This window comes from Mustelus asterias, chromosome 23 (genome assembly GCF_964213995.1).
Source record: "Mustelus asterias chromosome 23, sMusAst1.hap1.1, whole genome shotgun sequence".
Taxonomy (NCBI): Eukaryota; Metazoa; Chordata; class Chondrichthyes; order Carcharhiniformes; family Triakidae; genus Mustelus; species Mustelus asterias.
Window position 1 is genome coordinate 12,284,018 of NC_135823.1, and position 19,213 is coordinate 12,303,230.

The 19,213-nt window shown below is 44.8% G+C and overlaps 2 non-coding genes across 2 annotated transcripts; both read left to right on the plus strand.

The window, feature by feature from the left end:
• Positions 1-4,228: 4,228 nt before the first annotated feature.
• On the plus strand, positions 4,229-4,300 carry trnae-uuc (transfer RNA glutamic acid (anticodon UUC)). The gene has a single exon. It is a non-coding gene; the product is annotated as a tRNA-Glu (tRNA).
• A 14,476-nt stretch (positions 4,301-18,776) lies between these two features.
• Positions 18,777-18,848, plus strand: trnaq-cug (transfer RNA glutamine (anticodon CUG)). The gene has a single exon. It is a non-coding gene; the product is annotated as a tRNA-Gln (tRNA).
• The last annotated feature ends 365 nt before the right edge of the window (positions 18,849-19,213 follow it).

The window sequence follows — 19,213 nt, forward strand, 5'->3', positions numbered from 1 at the left end:
ATGTCCCATTGAGTCTTACAGTAAATTTTTTGTCCTCTCTTTCTGTCATCAGCTCTGACGAAGGGTTATACAGATTAGAAATGTTGGCTCTATTCTCTCTCCACAGATGCCATCATGCCTGTTGAGAATTTCCAGTATTTACTGTTTTTTTTCTTAAATTGAAGCACCCGCAGTAATTTGCTTCTATCAAGAGGTAATTGTCGGACAGACATTTTGTTAAAAAATTGAAAGGAAAATCAAGCGTGAGTTTGTGCAGATCGTTTAGGTTAAATTCTAGGCCGATATCTTCCCTGGTGTTCTAGTGGTTAGGATTCGGCGCTTTCATCACCGCGGCTAGGGTTTGATTTCCGGCCAGGGAACGAAGGTTCATTGCTCCTGTGCAGCACATGAATTAAGAGAAGCTGGCATGACTTACGGTCGAAAACAGGACTGATACTTGTACCAGTTTGAACAACAGGGAGAAACAAAATCAGTCCATTTGCACAATCCCGTCAATTGCTCCTGGCGACTTACATTCTCATGGCCCTTGCTGGTTCTTCCTATCAAAATGAATAACAATACATTCTACTCTATTACATTTCATTGCTGCTCACCACAGTCAAAAAGTAGTGTTAGCATCAACCTTTATAAACCTTTATAAACCTTTGATTTGATCTGATTTGATTTGATTTGATTGATTATTGTCACATGTATTACCATACTGTGAAAAGTATTGTTTCTTGCGCGCTATACAGACAAAACATACCGTTCATGGAGAAGAAAAGGAGAGAGTACAGAATGTAGTGCTACAGTTATAACCAGGGTGTAGAGAAAGATCAACTTAATACAAGGTAGTTCCATTCAAATGTCTAATGGGCAGGGAAGAAGCTGTTCTTGAGTCGGTTGGTACGTGACCTTTGACATTGGTAAGGTGGAAGAGAGTATGTCCGGGGTGCGTGGGGTCTTTAATTATGCTGGCTGCCTTTCCAAGGCAGCAGGAAGTGTACACAGAGTCAATGGAAGCTGGTTTGCGTGATGGACTGGGCTACCTTCATGACCTTTCGTAGTTTCTTGCGGCCTTGGGCAGAGCAGGAGCCATACCAAGTTGTGATACAAGCAGAAAGAATGCTTTCCATGGTGCATCTGTAGTAGTGCTTCAGTAATGGTGCTTCTTGTGGTAAATCTGCTGAACAACATCACAGCTCTGCTTTCGTCACACTGGAAGCCAGAGTGAAACTGTGAACAATTTTAAATCTTAACGTACACAAGACTGGAAGGAGAGTGTGACTGTGGATAATTGGCACTGTGCACATTGCTGTAATCATTGTCTGGGAGAAACGGGAAGGTGAGACCCTGGTGGTCTAGTGGTTAAGATTCGACGCTTTTACCACCGCAGCCCGGCTTCAATGTATGAAAATGTGTTATCCATTTTACAAACCTGAATTGCTTCCTGATCGAAAACAGCTCTGTCAGAATCAGTGGAGTGAGATTTGTAGTTTTGCGTCCGAGTTGGAAATGTCGCATGGGCAACAGGCCAAGACCAAGTACAGAAAAAGGACAAAGAAAGGCTGCAAAATCGCTGATAGTAAAGATGGTGACACAAGGTAAATTCTGGGAAGTCATGGGGTAGATTTTGTTGTTTACACTGACACAAAGAATTAGAGTCAAATAAGAGTCTTGTCTGTATGTGTTCACTTCTCCGAGGAGTCCTCATCCTAAGACTGGGCCCCCGTGTTTTAGATTTCCAGATCAGTGGAAACAATCTCGGAGTATTCTATAGGTTACAATGAAATCTCGTCTCATTTCTTTTAAATCCAGGGAATTTCAGCCCAATTTACACAGCCTCTCATCCCAGCAGATCTCTCATCCCATGGAGCAATCTAATTGACCTTTACAGAACCATTTCCATTGCAAATACATCCTTTATTAAAAATGTGAATATCAAAACTGCACAGAATGTTCCACATGTAGTCTCAGCAAAACCCTGTACAACTGCAACAGGGCTGTTTCATTCTTATACTCCAATCCACTTAGAATAAAAACCAAAATGCCATTTGTCGTCCTAATTGTTTGCTGCTCCTACATGCTAACTTCTGCATTCCTGTCCAAACACATCCAGCTCTTTTTGAAAATTAACACTTATAACTAGCTCACCTTTTCAAACATGCTTTGCTCTTTCTACGTTTAAGAACAAGAGAATATCTCCTCACTTACCAACATTACACCGATCTGATCTAACCACTGAGCTATGGAGCTAATTGCTAGGCCCAGCGCGGAGTTAGTGTATCATCATCAGTGGAGCGAGGAATTGGCTGGATTTTCAGGTGGGAGATATTTGCCGGACATGGAAATGTCTGAGATGGAGAACAAGGAGTTAATCGACGTGACTAGAAAGTGGCAGAATTTGACATGTGTGTCATTCCTTTTGTCTTAAATATTTGCTGTGTGTCTGCCGTGCAATTGTTCTTCAGAGCTTATTGTTAATGTTACATCTCTGACTTTTCCAGCTCTGATACAAGTTCATCCATCTGGAAAATTAATCTTGTTTTTCTCTCTTCATAGACACTGTGAGGCGTATTTTCATTTAATGAAGAATTAAATAAAAAGTTATTCACTCCATGACTTGGACTCAAAACCGGGACATGGTGTCGAATCCTATCCCCGAGACACCCAGGGAAGCTAATATCAGATATTTATGATTTGTTGATGACAATCTTTGTCTCCACTGCTTGATTTCAGGTCACTTTCGCTACAGACATAGGCGCTCAGTCATTATTTCATCCTATAACCGACTACATCAAATTACGTCTTCTTCCTTTTTTCAGATACTTTCACCTCCAGAAACTGACTACTTGCTGAGTAAAAGGTTTAGTTTAGTTGACAATTTATCATCAATACCGGGTCCTGGCGATTGAAGTGTTGACTCTGGACGACGAGATTACCCGGGCTCCACCATCACCAGCTCAATGTTGCCTTATCCATCATTCCTTGTGTCAATTAATCCATCCTCCCTTGCTCCCTATCACAGATCTTCAATTTTCTTTTCTCAGAGTGAATCCTAACTTCACAATTAGAAAATGTCTGAAATATTCAGCAGCTCAGTTACTGTTTTGTAACAAACACGCTAATAATTCTGAAATCTGAATCACTCTGAAATTAAAAGTTTCAGGAAATATTTTTGTAAAGACAAAATACTACGGACACTGGAATCTGAAACCGAAGCAGAAATGTTGTAAAATCTCAGCAGGTCTGGCATCTGTGGAGAGAAAATAGAGCCAACATTTCGATTCAGGAGCTCTGACCAAGAGTCATCCAGACTTTTAATACGCGCTCTGTTCTCACTCCACTGTCAAACGTATTGAGATATTCCAGAATTTTCTGTTGTGGTTGAAAATGTTGGCACCTGAGTTCGAACCAAGGACCTTTTGCGTGCATTGGGATAGCCTCGACACAGAAACACTGCAATGTGGGATTTCCGCAAGCCTGTCTTTTGCCCACAACAATTGACATTTATATTGCCTCTGCTGGCTTCTCCTGTCAAAATGCATAACGATGCAGTCCACTGCATGAAGCTCGTGTGAGAACAAAGATATTTCATGATGTTTAAAGATAATTAAAGATAATTAACTGGACATTTAGTAGTGATGGGATTCGGTCGCACGCCTCAACTAATGTTACTGCTCTGAATTCTTGCCTGGGACAAGTCATCACGCTTCCAGCAGAAGCCATTAGCCCCCGGTCTGGTGCTTCCAATGAACAGAATCAATGGAGTAGGACTGGGTCACATGTCCCATTGAGCCTCCTCCGCGACTGAATCAAGGAAGATCCACAGCCTCAACCCCAATTTCCCAGCCTATCCCGATAGTCCTTCATTCCCTTGGATTCCAAAAATCTCTCTGCCTCAACATCCACAGACAGAAAATCCACAAACCTCAGGGCGGCTGCAGAATTCCAAAGATTCATAAGCCTTTGAGTGAAGAAATGTCTCCTTACCTCAGTCATAAATGGCCGATACATTATCCAGAGAATGTGAGCCCAGAGTGCCTGACCGAGGCACTTTTCGCTACCCTCTCCCCGTAACCCCACACATTTACCATGGCTAATCCATGTAAGCTACATCAGCTGCACCGTGAGTGAGACAGTGCAAGCAGAAACGCATCAATATGCCAGTGGCGATTTTGTTGAGTCCCTTTTTTCAATAAATGGTGAAGAACAAATTAAGGTTAGGTTAAACATCATGTTAGTGTCTTCCCTGGTGGTCTAGTGGTTAGGATTCGGCGCTTTCACCGCCGCGGCCCGGGTTCGATTCCCGGTCAGGGAATGTAAATTTATTGCTCTTGTACAGTACATCATAGAATCATTGGGTCATTCACGTTTATTGTTGAATATTAATTGAATACGGTGTCTTACACTGTGTTACATTCCCGTTCCCTCGACAGTTCTGCGCACACTTAAAGCCAACAGAATATCTTTCACCGACTTCCGTTTTCCAGCTCTGACGTTTCAGAAAGCTTATCTCAAACCTGCACATTCCGGGTGATTGCTGCTTATCTGTGCCAGTTGATTAAAGGCTCCTGCAGCGCCAGCTCCGTTAATAACACTCGCTCGAAGCCACATTTCGGACGGAGAAACAAACCCATCGGTGATTTCCTCTTCCCCGACTCCACGAGGAGTGAGGCAGGGACAAGCAGCAATTTAATATTGTGTACTTGTTGCTCATGATGTGATTGCGTACACTGAGGAGATTAAACCGAAACTGCAGCACCGCCATCTCAAGGTCCGCTCTAAACCACTCACTATCCTAATTTAGAATATATCACCATTCTTTCAATATCACTGGGTCAGAATCTTGAGTTCCCGCCCTAACAGCAGTGTGGCTGAAGCTACGCTGCAATTATTGAAACAATTCAAGAAGGAGATATTTGGGATGGGCAATGAAAATTGTCTGAACTATTGACCGACACGTTGCATGAATGAATAATAAAAATATAATTTTGAAGCAGTATGCAGAATCTGAGCATGTATTCCCGGGGTTGAGTGGTAAATACATCATTGATTTCAGCAGTGAATCACCGAATTCAAAAACAAAGCTTCCACATGCGACCAAACTAAATTATTTATATTTAAAAGCCAACGTGACCATGACTCACTGTAATTCATAAATAGAAAACATGCAAGTGCGCTTCTCATCATCCCTGATTTTGACCGAGTGCATTCAGAATGAATTACTGGTTAATTGGAATAGGAACCAGACAAAGCGTTCTGCACTTTCTGATTTCCGTTCATCTACAAACGTTCACCAAATTTGCTGTGGAAAGGGGAACAATCACTGCGCAAAGCTGGCGACCTCTTTGCTTTCTGGTGGATGTCTCTCTTGAGACCGTTGTCACTCTCGATGCTTCTTTCTGTATATTCCTCTATGTGTCTCAATGATGTTTAGCTCCTCGTTTTTACAAATTAAAACTCTGCAGCTTCAGTTTAAAATTTTACTGAGAAAAAAATACAGTTTTAACATTTGTCTGAGTAGATTTTCTTTTCTCTTCGTACTTCATTGGGTCTCCTCAGCAACCAAGCACCGATATGGCACAAATAAGGGTATAATCGAAATGTTCACTGAGTAACATTTAAACAGAAATCGATACCTTGATCGAGATGTTAAGATGTTATGTGGGGGTAGGGCCTGGGTGGGATTGTGGTCGGTGTAGACTCGATGGGCCGAATGGCCTCCTTCTGCACTGTAGGGTTACTATGATTCTACGATTCTATGATTAAGGTATAGAACTCATGGAGAGAATTAATATGTAATGGGAACTGTCCAAAGTGAAACCTTCAGGTTTAGGAACTGTTTCTATTCTTTTCAGATTATTGCAAGGAGCAGAAATTGTTCAATCACAACTGTTGTAGGGACGGATAAGTTACAATCATTAGGAAAGAGTGAACAGTTTGAAGCTATCTTCTCTAGAAAGGAGATGGCGGAGAGATGACCAGATGGAAATGGGAAGCTTTCCCTCCGTTTCTCTGGGGATTCGAGATGAAATTTGTTCAATCAGCTGCAGCTTTGCATCTGCTGATTCGGCATCAAGGAAACATTGAAATGTTTGGAGGTTTGGAAAGAATGATTTCACATTGGGATGGAATTCCTCAGATTGTATTTTGTCATGTGTGAAATCAGCATGTTTGTCAAATTCTATTTGCCATTAGGTTACAAATGTGACTATACTTCCAAAAATACTTAACTCACCCTAAAGCCCCTTCCTTTGTTCAGCTTTGTTGAAATGTGAACATTTTATTCGCAATGATATGAAGAATTGAGAAGCGTATCTATTCCTTTCACCTCACACTCTCTGCTTCGCTTTGTCTCTGTTTATCTGCATCGTTAACTCTCTCACTCTCTTTTCCAAAATCGATCGAGTTTGCATCGCCTCTTGGAGAGAGCATTTCACCCAAGTCCAATCCCCGCCTTAACTCCGTAATCTCACATAGTTACCGTCCTAACCTCACTAACATCTTTGGGCTGAGGGTTAACTGAAGGCCAATCTACCTAACCCACATAAATGTGGCAGGGAACCGGAGAAAACAGAGGAAGCCCGCACAGACACAAGGGAAACGTGTAGTCTCCAGACTCATCCAAGGCTGGGAAGGAACACAGGCCTTTGGCACTGTCATGCAGCACTGCTAAGCGCTGAACCATCATGCTGCCGTGCTCTGATCGCCCTCTGGATCTAACCAACGTTACTGCATTGAGCCCTGTGATGAGACGGTTGTCACAGGAGGATGCATTTAGTGAGGTAGATCTGTTCTCCCTGGAGATTAGAAGTGACCGTGGAGGCTCAATGGGATTATGGCCCAACCCTACTCCATTGATACTGTTCACTGGCAATGCCAGAAATGAAAGCAATTGTTTTTGCTGGTGTCGTTAATCAGTGGCTGAACGCACTAAAATCAGAATAACGATTTCGAATCCGATAACTGCCAAGTGTTCAGTTCATTTGCTTTAAATGCCATGAAATACAATTTTCCGAAGATGTAATCACGAAAATTTAATGCATCAGGTAGTATAACTGATCATTTTGACAGGAATCAGCGGAGACAATGTAAATATAAAGAAAAAAACAGTACAACACAGCACAGGAAGAGACCCTTCGGCCCACCAAGTCGGCACCGATCACGTTCATCTATCTAACCAACCGCTTGCACCCCGCTATTCCCCGTTTGTTCATATGCCGATCAAGATAAGTCTTAAATGTGGCTAACGTAACTGCCTCATCCACCTCACTTGGCAGTGCATTCCAAGCCCCCACCACTTTCTGTGTAAAAAACTTCCCCAGCACATCTCCACTGAACCTTTCCCCCCTCATGAGGGGCGTCTTGACAAATACATGAATAGGAGGAGAATGGAGGGATATGGTCCCCGAAAGGGTAGCGGGCTTTAGTTCAGTCGGACAGCATGGTCGGTGCAGGCTTGGAGGGCCGAAGGGCCTGTTTCTGTTCCTTTTCTTTGTTCTTTGTTATCGTGAATGGCTATGAGTGATTGAAAGGCTTGTGGAACCTTTTTAGATTCTCCTCCAGAAAACCGGACCTGCGTCAACATTGCGTATCGCAGTGGTTCTGTAGTGTAATGGTCATCACGTTCGCCTTGCACGCGAACGGTCCCCGGTTTGAGCCCGGACAGGGACGTTGCTAAATGATTTTACTTTCACTGTCATTTGCATCTGAGAGTCATTCACCTTTATCAGGAAACGTTAACTGAGTTGCATTTTCTGATTCAAAGTCAAGGCAGGATGGATTAACTGACACAAGGAACAGTGGCCAAGGCAACATTGAGCTGTTGATCGTGGAGCCCGGGTGGCCCAATGGTTAAGAGTCGATGCTCTCACCACCAGGGCCAGGGCTCGATGACAAACTGTTAAATATGATGTGGAGATGCCGGCGTTGGACTGGGGTAAACACAGTAAGAAGTCTCACAACACCAGGCAAAAGTCCAACAGGTTGACTTGGTAGCAAAAGCCACTAACTTTCGGAGTGCTGCTCGTTTGTCAGGTAAGTGGGAGTTCTGTTCACAAACAGGGCATATAAAGACACAAGCTCAATTTACAAAATAATGGTTGGAATGCGAGTCTTTACAGGTAATCAAGTCTTAAAGGTACAGACAATGTGAGTGGAGAGAGCGTTAAGCACAGGTTAAAGAGATGTATATTGTCTCCAGACAGGACAGTTAGTGAGATTTTGCAAACCCAGGCAAGTCGTGGGGGTTACTGATAGTGTGACATGAACCCAAGATCCCAGTTTAGGCCGTCCTCATGTGTGTGGAACTTGACTATCAGTTTCTGCTCAGCGACTCTATGTTCTCGTCTGTCATGAATGCCGCCTTGGAGAACGCTTACCCGAAGATCAGAGGCCGAATGCCCGTGACCGCTGAAGTGTTCCCCAACAGGAAGCGAACACTCTTGCCTGGTGATTGTCGAGCAGTGTTCATTCATCCGTTGTCGTAGCATCTGCATGGTGTCCCCAATGTACCATGCCTCGGGACATCCTTTCCTGCAGCGTATCAGGTAGACAACGTTGGCCGAGTTGCAAGAGTATGTACCGTGTACCTGGTGGATGATGTTCTCATATGAAATGATGGCATCCGTGTCGATGATTCGGCACACCTTGCAGAGGTTGCTGTGGCAGGGTTGTGTGGTGTCGTGGTCACTGTTCTCCTGAAGGCTGGGTAGTTTGGTGCGGACAATAGTCTGTTTGAGGTTGTGCGGTTGTTTGAAGGCAAGAAGTGGGGGTGTGGAGATGGCCTTGGTGAGATGTTCGTCTTCATCAATGACATGTTGAAGGCTCCGGAGAAGATGCCGTAGCTTCTCCGCTCTGGGGAAGTACTGGACAACGAAGGATACTCTGTCCGCCGTGTCCCATGTTTGTCTTCTGAGGAGGTCGGTGCGGTTTTTTGCTGGGGCGCATCGGAACTGTCGATCGATGAGTCGAGTGCCATATCCTGTTCTTATGAGGGCATCCTTCAGCGTGATCACCCAAGCACAATGCAACGCCATCCGCGCTCTCAAGACCAACCGCAACATTGTCAGCAAGCCAGCAGATAAAGGAGGGGCCATCGTCACACTGAAAAGAACGGATTACTGCAAAGAAGTGTACTGACGACTGAATAACGAGGAACACTACAGACAGTTACCCGCAGATCCGACCAAAGAACACACCCATCAACTCAACAGATCAAGACCTTTGATCCGGACCTTCAGAGCGCCCTCTGTGCTCTCATCCCACGTACTCCCCATATTGGAGATCTCTACTGCCTCCCGAAGTTACACAAGGCAAACACACCTGGCCGTCCCATGTATCAGGCAATGGGACCCTGTGCGAGAACCTCTCCGGCTATGTTGAGGTCATCCTGAAACCCATTGTACAAAGAATGCCCAGCTTTTGTTACGACACTACGGACTTCCAACAGAAACTCAGCACACATGGAGCAGTTGAACCAGGAGCACTCCTCGTCACAATGGATGTCTTGGCACTCTACACCAGCATCCCCCATGACGATGGCATTGCTGCAACTGCCTCAGTACTCAACGCCGACAACTGCCAGTCTCCAGATGCAATTTTACAACTCATCCGCTTCATCCTAGACCACAATGTCTTCACCTTCAACAACCAGTTCTTCATCCAGAAACACGGAACAGCCATAGGGACCAAATTCGCACCTCAGTATGCCAACATCTTCATGCACAGGTTTAAACAAGACCTCTTCACCGTACAGGACCTTCAACCGATGCTATACACTAGATACATCATAGAATTATAGAACCATAGAACCATAGAAAATTACAGCTCAGAAACAGGCCTTTTGGCCCTTCTTGTCTGTGCTGAACCATTTTTTGCCTAGTCCCACTGACCTGCACTTGGACCATATCCTTCCACACCCCTCTCATCCATGAACCCGTCCAAGTTTTTCTTAAATGTTAAAAGTGACCCCGCATTTACCACTTTATCCGGCAGCTCATTCCACACTCCCACCACTCTCTGCGTGAAGAAGCCCCCCCTAATATTCCCTTTAAACTTTTCTCCTTTCATCCTTAACCCATGCCCTCTGGTTATTTTCTCCCCAAGCCTCAGCGGAAAAAGCCTGCTTGCACTCACTCTATCTATACCCATCAAAATCTTATACACCTCTATCAAATCTCCCCTCAATCTTCTACGCTCCAGGGAATAAAGTCCCAACCTATTTAATCTCTGACATCGATGACATTTTCTTCCTTTGGACTCATGGTGCACAATCATTGAAACAACTATATGATGACATCAACAAGTTCCATCCCACCATCAGACTCACCATGGACTACTCTCCGGAATCGGTTGCATTCTTGCACACACGCATCTCCATCAAGGACGGTCACCTCAGCACTTCACTGTACCGCAAGCCCACCCATAACCTCACAATGCTCCACTTCTCCTGCTTCCACCCTAAACACGTTAAAGAACCCATCCCCGACGGACAAGCCCTCCGTATACACAGGATCTGCTCAGATAAGGAGGATCTCAACAGACACCTCCAGACACTCAAGGATGCCCTCATAACAACAGGATATGACGCTCGACTCATCGATCAACAGCTCCAACGCACCACAGCGAAAAACTGCACCGACCTCCTCAGAAGACAAACATGGGACACGGCGGACAGAGTATCCTTCGTTGTCCAGTACTTCCCCAGAGCGGAGAAGCTATGGCATCTTCTCCGGAGCCTTCAACATGTCATTGATGAAGACAAACATCTCGCCAAGGCCATCTCCACACCCCCACTTCTTGCCTTCAAACAACCGCACAACCTCAAACAGACCATTGTCCGCACCAAACTACCCAGCCTTCAGGAGAACAGTGACCACGACACCACACAACCCTGCCACAGCAACGTCTGCAAGGTGTGCCGGATCATTGACACGGATGCCATCATCTCATGTGAGAACACCATCCACCAGGTACATGGTACATACTCTTGCAACTCGGCCAACGTTGTCTACCTGATACGCTGCAGGAAAGGATGTCCCGAGGCATGGTACATTGGGGACACCATGCAGACGTCACGACAACAGATGAATGAACACTGCTCGACAATCACCAGGCAAGAGTGTTCTCTTCCTGTTGGGGAACACTTCAGCGGTCACGGGCATTCGGCCTCTGATCTTCGGGTAAGCGTTCTCCAAGGCGGCCTTCACGACAGATGACAACGTAGAGTCACTGAGCAGAAACAGATAGCCAAGTTCCGCACATATGAAGACGGCCTCAATCGGGATCTGGGGTTCATGTCACACTATCAGTAACCCCCACGACTTGCCTGGGCTTACAAAATCTCACCAACTGTCCTGTCTGGAAACAATACACATGTCTTTAACCTGTGCTTAATGCTCTCTCCACTCATATTGTCTGTACCTTTAAGACTTGATTACCTGTAAAGACTCGCATTCCAACCATTATTTTGTAAATTGAGCTTGTGTCTTTATATGCCCTGTTTGTGAACAGAACTCCCACTTACCTGACGAAGGAGCAGCGCTCCGAAAGATAGTGGCTTTTGCTCCCAAATAAACCTTTAAACTGTTAAATTAACGGAGTATTCTGAAGATAGAATTTGCTCAGTGCCAGGGAGTGAAAGGATCTGAACACCAAGTGATAAGACGTATTTTGCTGCAATTGATGACAACATGATAGATTGTCAGTGTGACTATGTCTGTAGTAACAGTTATCTGAAATGAAGCAATGGGGACAGAGATGATTATAAACTAATTGCAACTCTCTCACATCAGCTACCCTGGCTGTCTCGTGGACAGGAGTCGGCACCATGGCCTGAGTTTGATTCCCAGCCACGGAGTGAATAACTTTTCATTTATTTATTCTTTAAATGAAATCACGCCTCGCAGCGTCTGTGAAGGTAGAAGCAAAGTTCATCTTACGGCTGGATAAACTGGTATCACAGCTGTAAAAGTCAGAACTCTAACACCAGCAGTAAACTCTGGAAAAGAATGATACACAGACACAAGGCAGACATTCTTCAGTTGAGGTAACTGACACATGTCAAATTCTACCGCTTTCAAGTCCTTGAACTCCCTCCTGTCCATCTCAGACATTTCCACATCCATCAAAATGTACCCACCTGAAAATCGAACCTGTTCCTCACTCTACTGATAAAAACACGCCTACTGCCAACTGTGCACCGCAATTGCTCCGTATCTCAGGGTATTGGCCTTGTAAACCAGGTTGCGCTAATTGAATTCTGTCTGGAGTCTTTGGTTGAAATGTAGCTGATTGTCCCAAGTCAGATGGTAAGGTGAACTTCGTGAAGGACACAAAGTGACTGGAGAGAGATGCAGACAGGTTAGACGAGTGGGCAATAAGGTGGCACATTGAGTGCAACGTTGAAAAGCGATTAGACTTTTCTTGTTCGTAAAAAGAGAAAGAACAGGACATACTTGAAAAGTTGAGAAAATTATGAGTGTTGATATTCAAAAAAATTGATTTTGTCCAAGGAATGCAGGAAGTTAGCATGCAGGTGCAGCAAACAATATGAAAGGGAATGGTATTTTGGACTTTGTTGCAAGCAGATTGAAGTACAAGAATAAAAACGACTTGCTACAGTTTTACAGGGTTTTATTGGGACCACATGTGGGATATTCTGTGCAGTTTTGACATCCACATTTAAAAAAGAATATCCTTGCATTGGAAACGGTACATTAAGGATAGACTAGATTGGTCCCTGGGATGAGAGAGTTCTCCTGGGATGAGACGCTCTATAAATTGCGCTGAGATTCCTGGAGTTTAGAAGAATGAGAGGCGATCTCATTGAAACCTTCAGAATACTGAGAGATTATCTCCACTGGTCGGGAAATCTAAAACCAGTCTCAGGTTGCCGATCCCTCGGATAACTGACGCACAGACACATGCAGACAAGACTCTTATTTGACTCTAATTCTTAACTTTAATGGCATATTTGAAATGTCAGTCAAAATTTGACTGTCTCAGTCCACTTTTTCTCACAGTTATTAGTTTCTGAGTGAAGTTTCGACAGTTTAGTTTTTAATTCAGCGAGAAATTTTCTTGTCATTTGGATGAGATTTGAATCCACATCGAGGAGATATTTGTGTCAGTGTAAACGATAAAAAACATACCATGGCCACCCGGATTGTTTACCATCATGTAATGTGTATGAAATGAATAATCTTGAAATTAATAATGTTGGTAACACCGGTTAACAGCAGAGGCGGCAACACTTGAGAAATATTTTTATTGTTGCCCAGCGTCCCAAGACGCGACTGTGCGACAATGTATGCTGATGGGGAAAACGAAAATTAAGCCTATGAATGGTCTCAAACCACCAATTTCCGGTTAACAGGCAAGCATGCGAGCGAATTGCGCCATAGAGCCTACCGAGGCTGTGAGTGGCACGATATCAGGATGCCAGTGAGTGTTGGATATATCCAACATCAATTTTTTTTTGATAAAAGCTAATCCAGAACTATCGCATAACGACACCGCTTACAATTCTAAACGAGCCCCTTTGACTAGTTTACCCACACAGTGCTGCTGTGGTGGAATGATCACCCCTTCTCCCAACATGGGAAAAGGGAAGTTTGATAGAGCAAATAGGGACAGACTGTTTCCACTGACCGGGTAAGTAACCAGAGGACTGGGATTGAAGACAGACTTGCATTTATATAGCGCGTCTCTCGATTACTTACCTCACAATGCGCTTTCTAGCTAGTAAACTGCAGTTATAACAGGGCATTCCGAATTTGAACCGAGGACCTCTTGATCAGCGGTCAAATGCTCTAATACTGAGATATACCCCTTCCATTACCAGTGGAGCCTCGGGATCCACCATGATTTTGTCAAGTGGTAGAGGAGGCTCGAGGGGACAGTCTCAATCCACTTTTTCTCACAGTTATTAGTTTCTGAGTGAAATCGGACAGTTTAGTTTTTAATTCAGTGAGAAATTTTCTTGTCATTTGGCTGAGATTTGAATCCACATCTAGGAGATATTTGTATCAGTGTAAACGATTAAAAAAAACATACCATGGCCACCCGGATTGTTTACCATCAGCGCTTTGCAGCCTATCTTTGCCCTTTTCTTTCTAGAACATAGAACATAGAAAAAATGCAGCACAAACAGGCCCTTCGGCCCACAAGTTGCGCCGGTTATGTTCCTACCTACCTAGGCTTATATATAGGCTTACCTATAACCCTCAATCCTATTAAGTTCCATGTACTCATCCAGAAGGCTCTTAAAAGACCCTATCGAGTTTGCCTCCACCACCACTGATGGCAGCCGATTCCACTCACCCACCAACCCTCTGAGTGAAAAACTTACCCCTGACATTTCTTCTGTACCTACTCCCCAGCAACTTAAACCTGCGTCCTCTCGTAGCAGCCATTTCAGCCCTGGGAAAAAGCCTCTGAGAATCCACCCGATCTATACCTCTCAACATCTTGTACACCTCTATCAGGTCACCTCTCATCCTTCGTCTCTCCAAGGAGAAAAGACCGAGCTCCCTCAACCTATCCTCATAAGGCATGCCAACCAATCCAAGCAACGTCCTTGTAAATCTTCTCTGCACCCTTTCAATCATTTCCACATCACTCCTGTAATGAGGCGACCAGAACTGAGCACAGTGCTCCAAGTGGGGTCTGACGAGGGTCTTATAAAGCTGCATCATTATCTCCCGACTCCTAAACTCAATCCCTCGATTGATGAAGGCCAGCACACTATACGCCTTCTTAACCACCTCCTCTACCTGCGAGGACGATTTAAGAGTCCTGTGGACCTGGACCCCAAGGTCCTTCTGATCCTCTATCCTGCTAAGAGTCTTACCCTTGATATTATACTCCTTCATCCCATTTGACCTGCCAAAATGGACCACTACACATTTATCCGGGTTGAAGTCCATCTGCCACTTCTCCACCCAGTCTTGCATCCTATCTGTGTCATGCTGCAGCTTCTGACATCCCTCCAAACTATCCACAACACCACCAACCTTCGTGTCGTCGTCAAACTTACCAACCCATCCCTCTACTTCCTCATCCAGGTCATTTATGAAAATGACAAACAGCAAGGGTCCCAGAACAGATCCCTGGGGCACTCCACTGGTGACCGACCTCCATTCATAAAAAGACCCATCTACAACCACTCTCTGCCTTCTGCAGGCAAGCCAGTTCTGGATCCACAAGGCAACAGCCCCTTGGATCCCATGCCCTCTCACTTTTTCGAGAAGTCTTGCATGGGGGTCTCCATCGACGATGCAAAGATTATTGCCAGAGGCTCTGCAATCTCTTCCCTCACCTCCCACAGTAACCTGGGGTACATCCCATCCGGTTCCGGTGACTTATCTATCTTGATGCTATTCAAAATTTCTAACACATCTTGCTGAAGTCCATGTAAAGTCCATCTACCGTTTTTCCTTTGTCAATGTGTTTAGTCACATTTTCAAAGAACTCCACCAGGCTCGTAAGGCACGATTTGCCTTTGACAAAGCCGTGCAGACTACTTTTGAGCATACCAAACTTCTCTAAATGTTCATAAATCCTGTCCCTCAGGATCTTCTCCATCAACTTACCAACCACTGAGGTTAGACTCACCAGTCGGTAATTTTCTGGGCTATCCCTATTACCTTTCTTGAATATAGGAACCACATCCGCAATCCTCCAATCCTCCAGAACCTCTCCCATCTCCATCGACGACGCAAAGATCATTGCCAGAGGCTCTGCAATCTCTTCCCTCACCTCCCACAGTAACCTGGGGTTCATCCCATCCGGTCCTAGCGACTTATCTATCTTGATGCTATTCAAAATTTCCATCACATCCTCTTTCTTAATGTCCACATACTCAATCTTTTCAATCCACCTCAATCCTGCAGTACAACCACCCAGGTCTTTTTCCACCATGAATACCGAGGTAAAATATTCATTAAGCACCTCTGCTATTTCTTCCAGTCCTGTACAGGCTTTCTCACCTTCACATTTTATAGGTTCTATTCCATCACATCTCACCCTTTTACTCTTCACATATTTATAGAACGCCTTAGGGTTCTCCTTAATCTTACCTGCCAAAGCCTTCTCGTGGCCCCTTCTGGCTCTTCTAATTTCTTTCTTAAGTCCCTTCCTACAAGCCGTATACTCATCTAGATCCCTATCATCGCCTAGCTCTCTGAACCTTTTGTACGCTTTCCTTTTCTTTTTGACTAGGTTCAGCGCAGCTTTTGTGCTCCATGGTTCCCGTAACCTACCAAAACCTCCCTGTCTCATCGGAACATTGTCATGCAGAACTCCAGACAAACATTCCTTGAAAATCTGCCACCTTACTTCGGTACTTTTCCTCGAGAATACCTCCTTCCAATTTACGCCTCTAATCTCCTGCCTGATGGCTTCATATTTCCCCTTACTCCAGATAAACACTTTCCTAGCTTGTCTGATCCTATCTCTTTCCAATGCTAGCATAAAGGAGAATGAGTTATGATCACTATGCCCAAGATGCTCCCCCACTGAGAGATCCGACACCTGTCCAGGCTCACTGGCCAGTACCAGATCGAGTACAGCCTCTCCTCTTGTAGGCTTATCCACATGCTGTGTCAGGAAACCCTCCTGAACACACCTGACAAACTCCTCCCCATCCAATCCCTTTACCCTAGGGATATTCCAATCGATGTTTGGGAAATTAAAGTCTCCCATCACGACAACCCTGTTATTACTACATCTCTCCAGGATCTGGTTCCCTATCTGCTCCTCAACATCCCTGTTACTATTGGGTGGCCTGTAGAAAACACCCAGCAAAGTTATCGACCCCTTCCCGCTCCGAACTTCCACCCACAGAGACTCCATAGACAATCCCTCCACGGCTTCCACCTTCTCTACAGCTGTGGCACTATCCCTGATCAGCAGTGCCCCCCCCACTCTTTTGCGTCCCTCTCTGTCCTTTCTGAAACCTCTGAAACCCGGCACCTGAAGTACCCAGTCCTGTCCCTGTCCCCAAGTTCTGTACATGTTCTTGGCCTGTTGCCCATGTGGCATTTCTAACTCAGACACGAAACTACAAATCTCACTCCACTGATGCTGATTTCAATCAGGAAATAATTCAGGTTTGTTAAACGGATTATCAGAAACATTACATCTTGGTATATCGAAGCCGTCTGTGACCCTGAAAGTACCGAATGCTGACCACTAGACCACCAGGATCTCATCTTCCTGATTGTCCCAGACACTGATTACAGGAATGTGCACAGTGCCAATTATTCACTGTCACACTCTCCTTGTGCACGTTGTTAAAATTTGAAATTGTTCATATTTTCACTCTGGCTTCCAGTGGACGAAAGCAGGGCTCTGATAAGCTGGTGTTGTTCAGCAGACTGACCACGAGAACGTTTCTAACAGGTCGATGCTAAAATTGCTCTTTGAATATGGTGAGCTCCAGTGACATATAATGTAGTAGAAGGTAGTTTAACCATTTTGACAGAAGGAATCAGCAAAGAAAATATAAACATGAATTACTGTGGGTAATTGACGGCATTGTGGAATGGGGCGATTCTTTCCTCCCCGTTGTTCAAACTGGCACGAGGATCGCTCTTGATTTCGTTCGGCAGTAATTCCAGCTTCTCTTCATTCGTGTGCTGCACGAGATAAACAAATTGTCATTCCCTGACCAGAAATCGTACGCAGGCCGCAGGTCTGGCAGTTATTCAGCAAGTGCGTGTGCGTTTGTATGTGTTTTGCGAGAAAGGTCGTGTTGTCCTCGACCTGATCTCTGTTGGCTCTCTAATGGAACTGACACAATATGTCACTGTATTTTGAATCCAGGCACCGCGGATCTCGTGGCCCCACCTCCTGTTTAAATTGGGACTGATGAGTGAGTGAATGATACCTGTAAGTGGACCCCTTGCTCTCTGTGGCTTCTCTCATCTGCTTCTTTGTATTCTGTAACAATCGTCCTCTGGGGCCGACGCGATGACGCCAGGTCAGTCACTGCATAAACTGTAATGTGATTGCAAGAAATTCGGAGTGTTTAGATTTCCACTTCCTGAGAATTTTAAAAAATGCCGTTCGGCAAACCAACCATCGGCTTTAGCAAGGAAAAGCAAAATTATACGGTGATTTGAACTCGGATCGTTGGATTTAGAATCAAAAGTGCTCACCATTTCACCACAGAACCCAGAACACAGCAGCTGGCTGCAAATGGTCACTCAGAGCATTTGACCTCTTTTATTCAATGTGGCAGCAACAGCAAGTGTGACAACAATGTGTCGTTATGCGCCACCATTGATATGCGAAAGAAACTCACAAGAAGCTGCCCCCAAAATCTATAGCAAAGCATTTCATCCCAAGCCGTATCGGGGGTTATCAGCAGAAATAGTCATTTTTCACAGGGGCAAGTGCCCAGTAATAGAGTCACACAAAAACGGCCCCTCGGCCCATCACGTCTGCACCGGTCAAGCAACCACCTCGCCAATATTTGTATCATCCGCAAACTTACGGATCGAGCCTCCTACATTCAAATCTAAATCATTTATATAAACCACAGATGCAAGAGCTCCTACGCTGATCCCTTCGGGACCCCTCTGGATATAGGCTTCCAGCCTGAAAAACAGAACTCGACCATCACCCTCTTCTCCCTGCCACTCAGACAATTCTGGATCAAAATTGCCGAATATCCTAGGATTCAATCAATAGTGGCGCATAACGACACATTGCTGCCACACTTGCTGTTGCTGCCACATAGAATGAAAGAGTTTGAGTGACCATTTGCAGCTCGCTCCGGTGTATTTGGTTCTGTGGTGTAATGGTGAGCACTCTGGACTCTGAATCCAGCGATCCGAGTTCAAATCTCGGCAGAACCTTGTATTTCTTTGTCAATTGATTTGCTAATGGACATTTCGTTTGAATTTCTCATAAAGTGCGAATTGAGAAGACAATTTATCAGCCAGTTCAGCTGCTATTACAATGCACGTTGCTGAGTTTCCGGCGCCAGATGCCTGTCACATTGGTGTTTTTTTTTAGCTTTTCGCTACTCTTTAACCCCTCTGTTGAAAGAAAGGAGCAGTTGGTGTCACACTACAACAACCGTGCGACTGGAGTCTCGAGTCTAGAATGCTCGCCATTTCACCACAAAACCCAGAACACAGCAAACAGCTGCAAATGGTCACTCAAAGCATTTGACCTCTTTCATTCAATGTGGCAGCAACAGCAAGTGTGGCAGCAATTT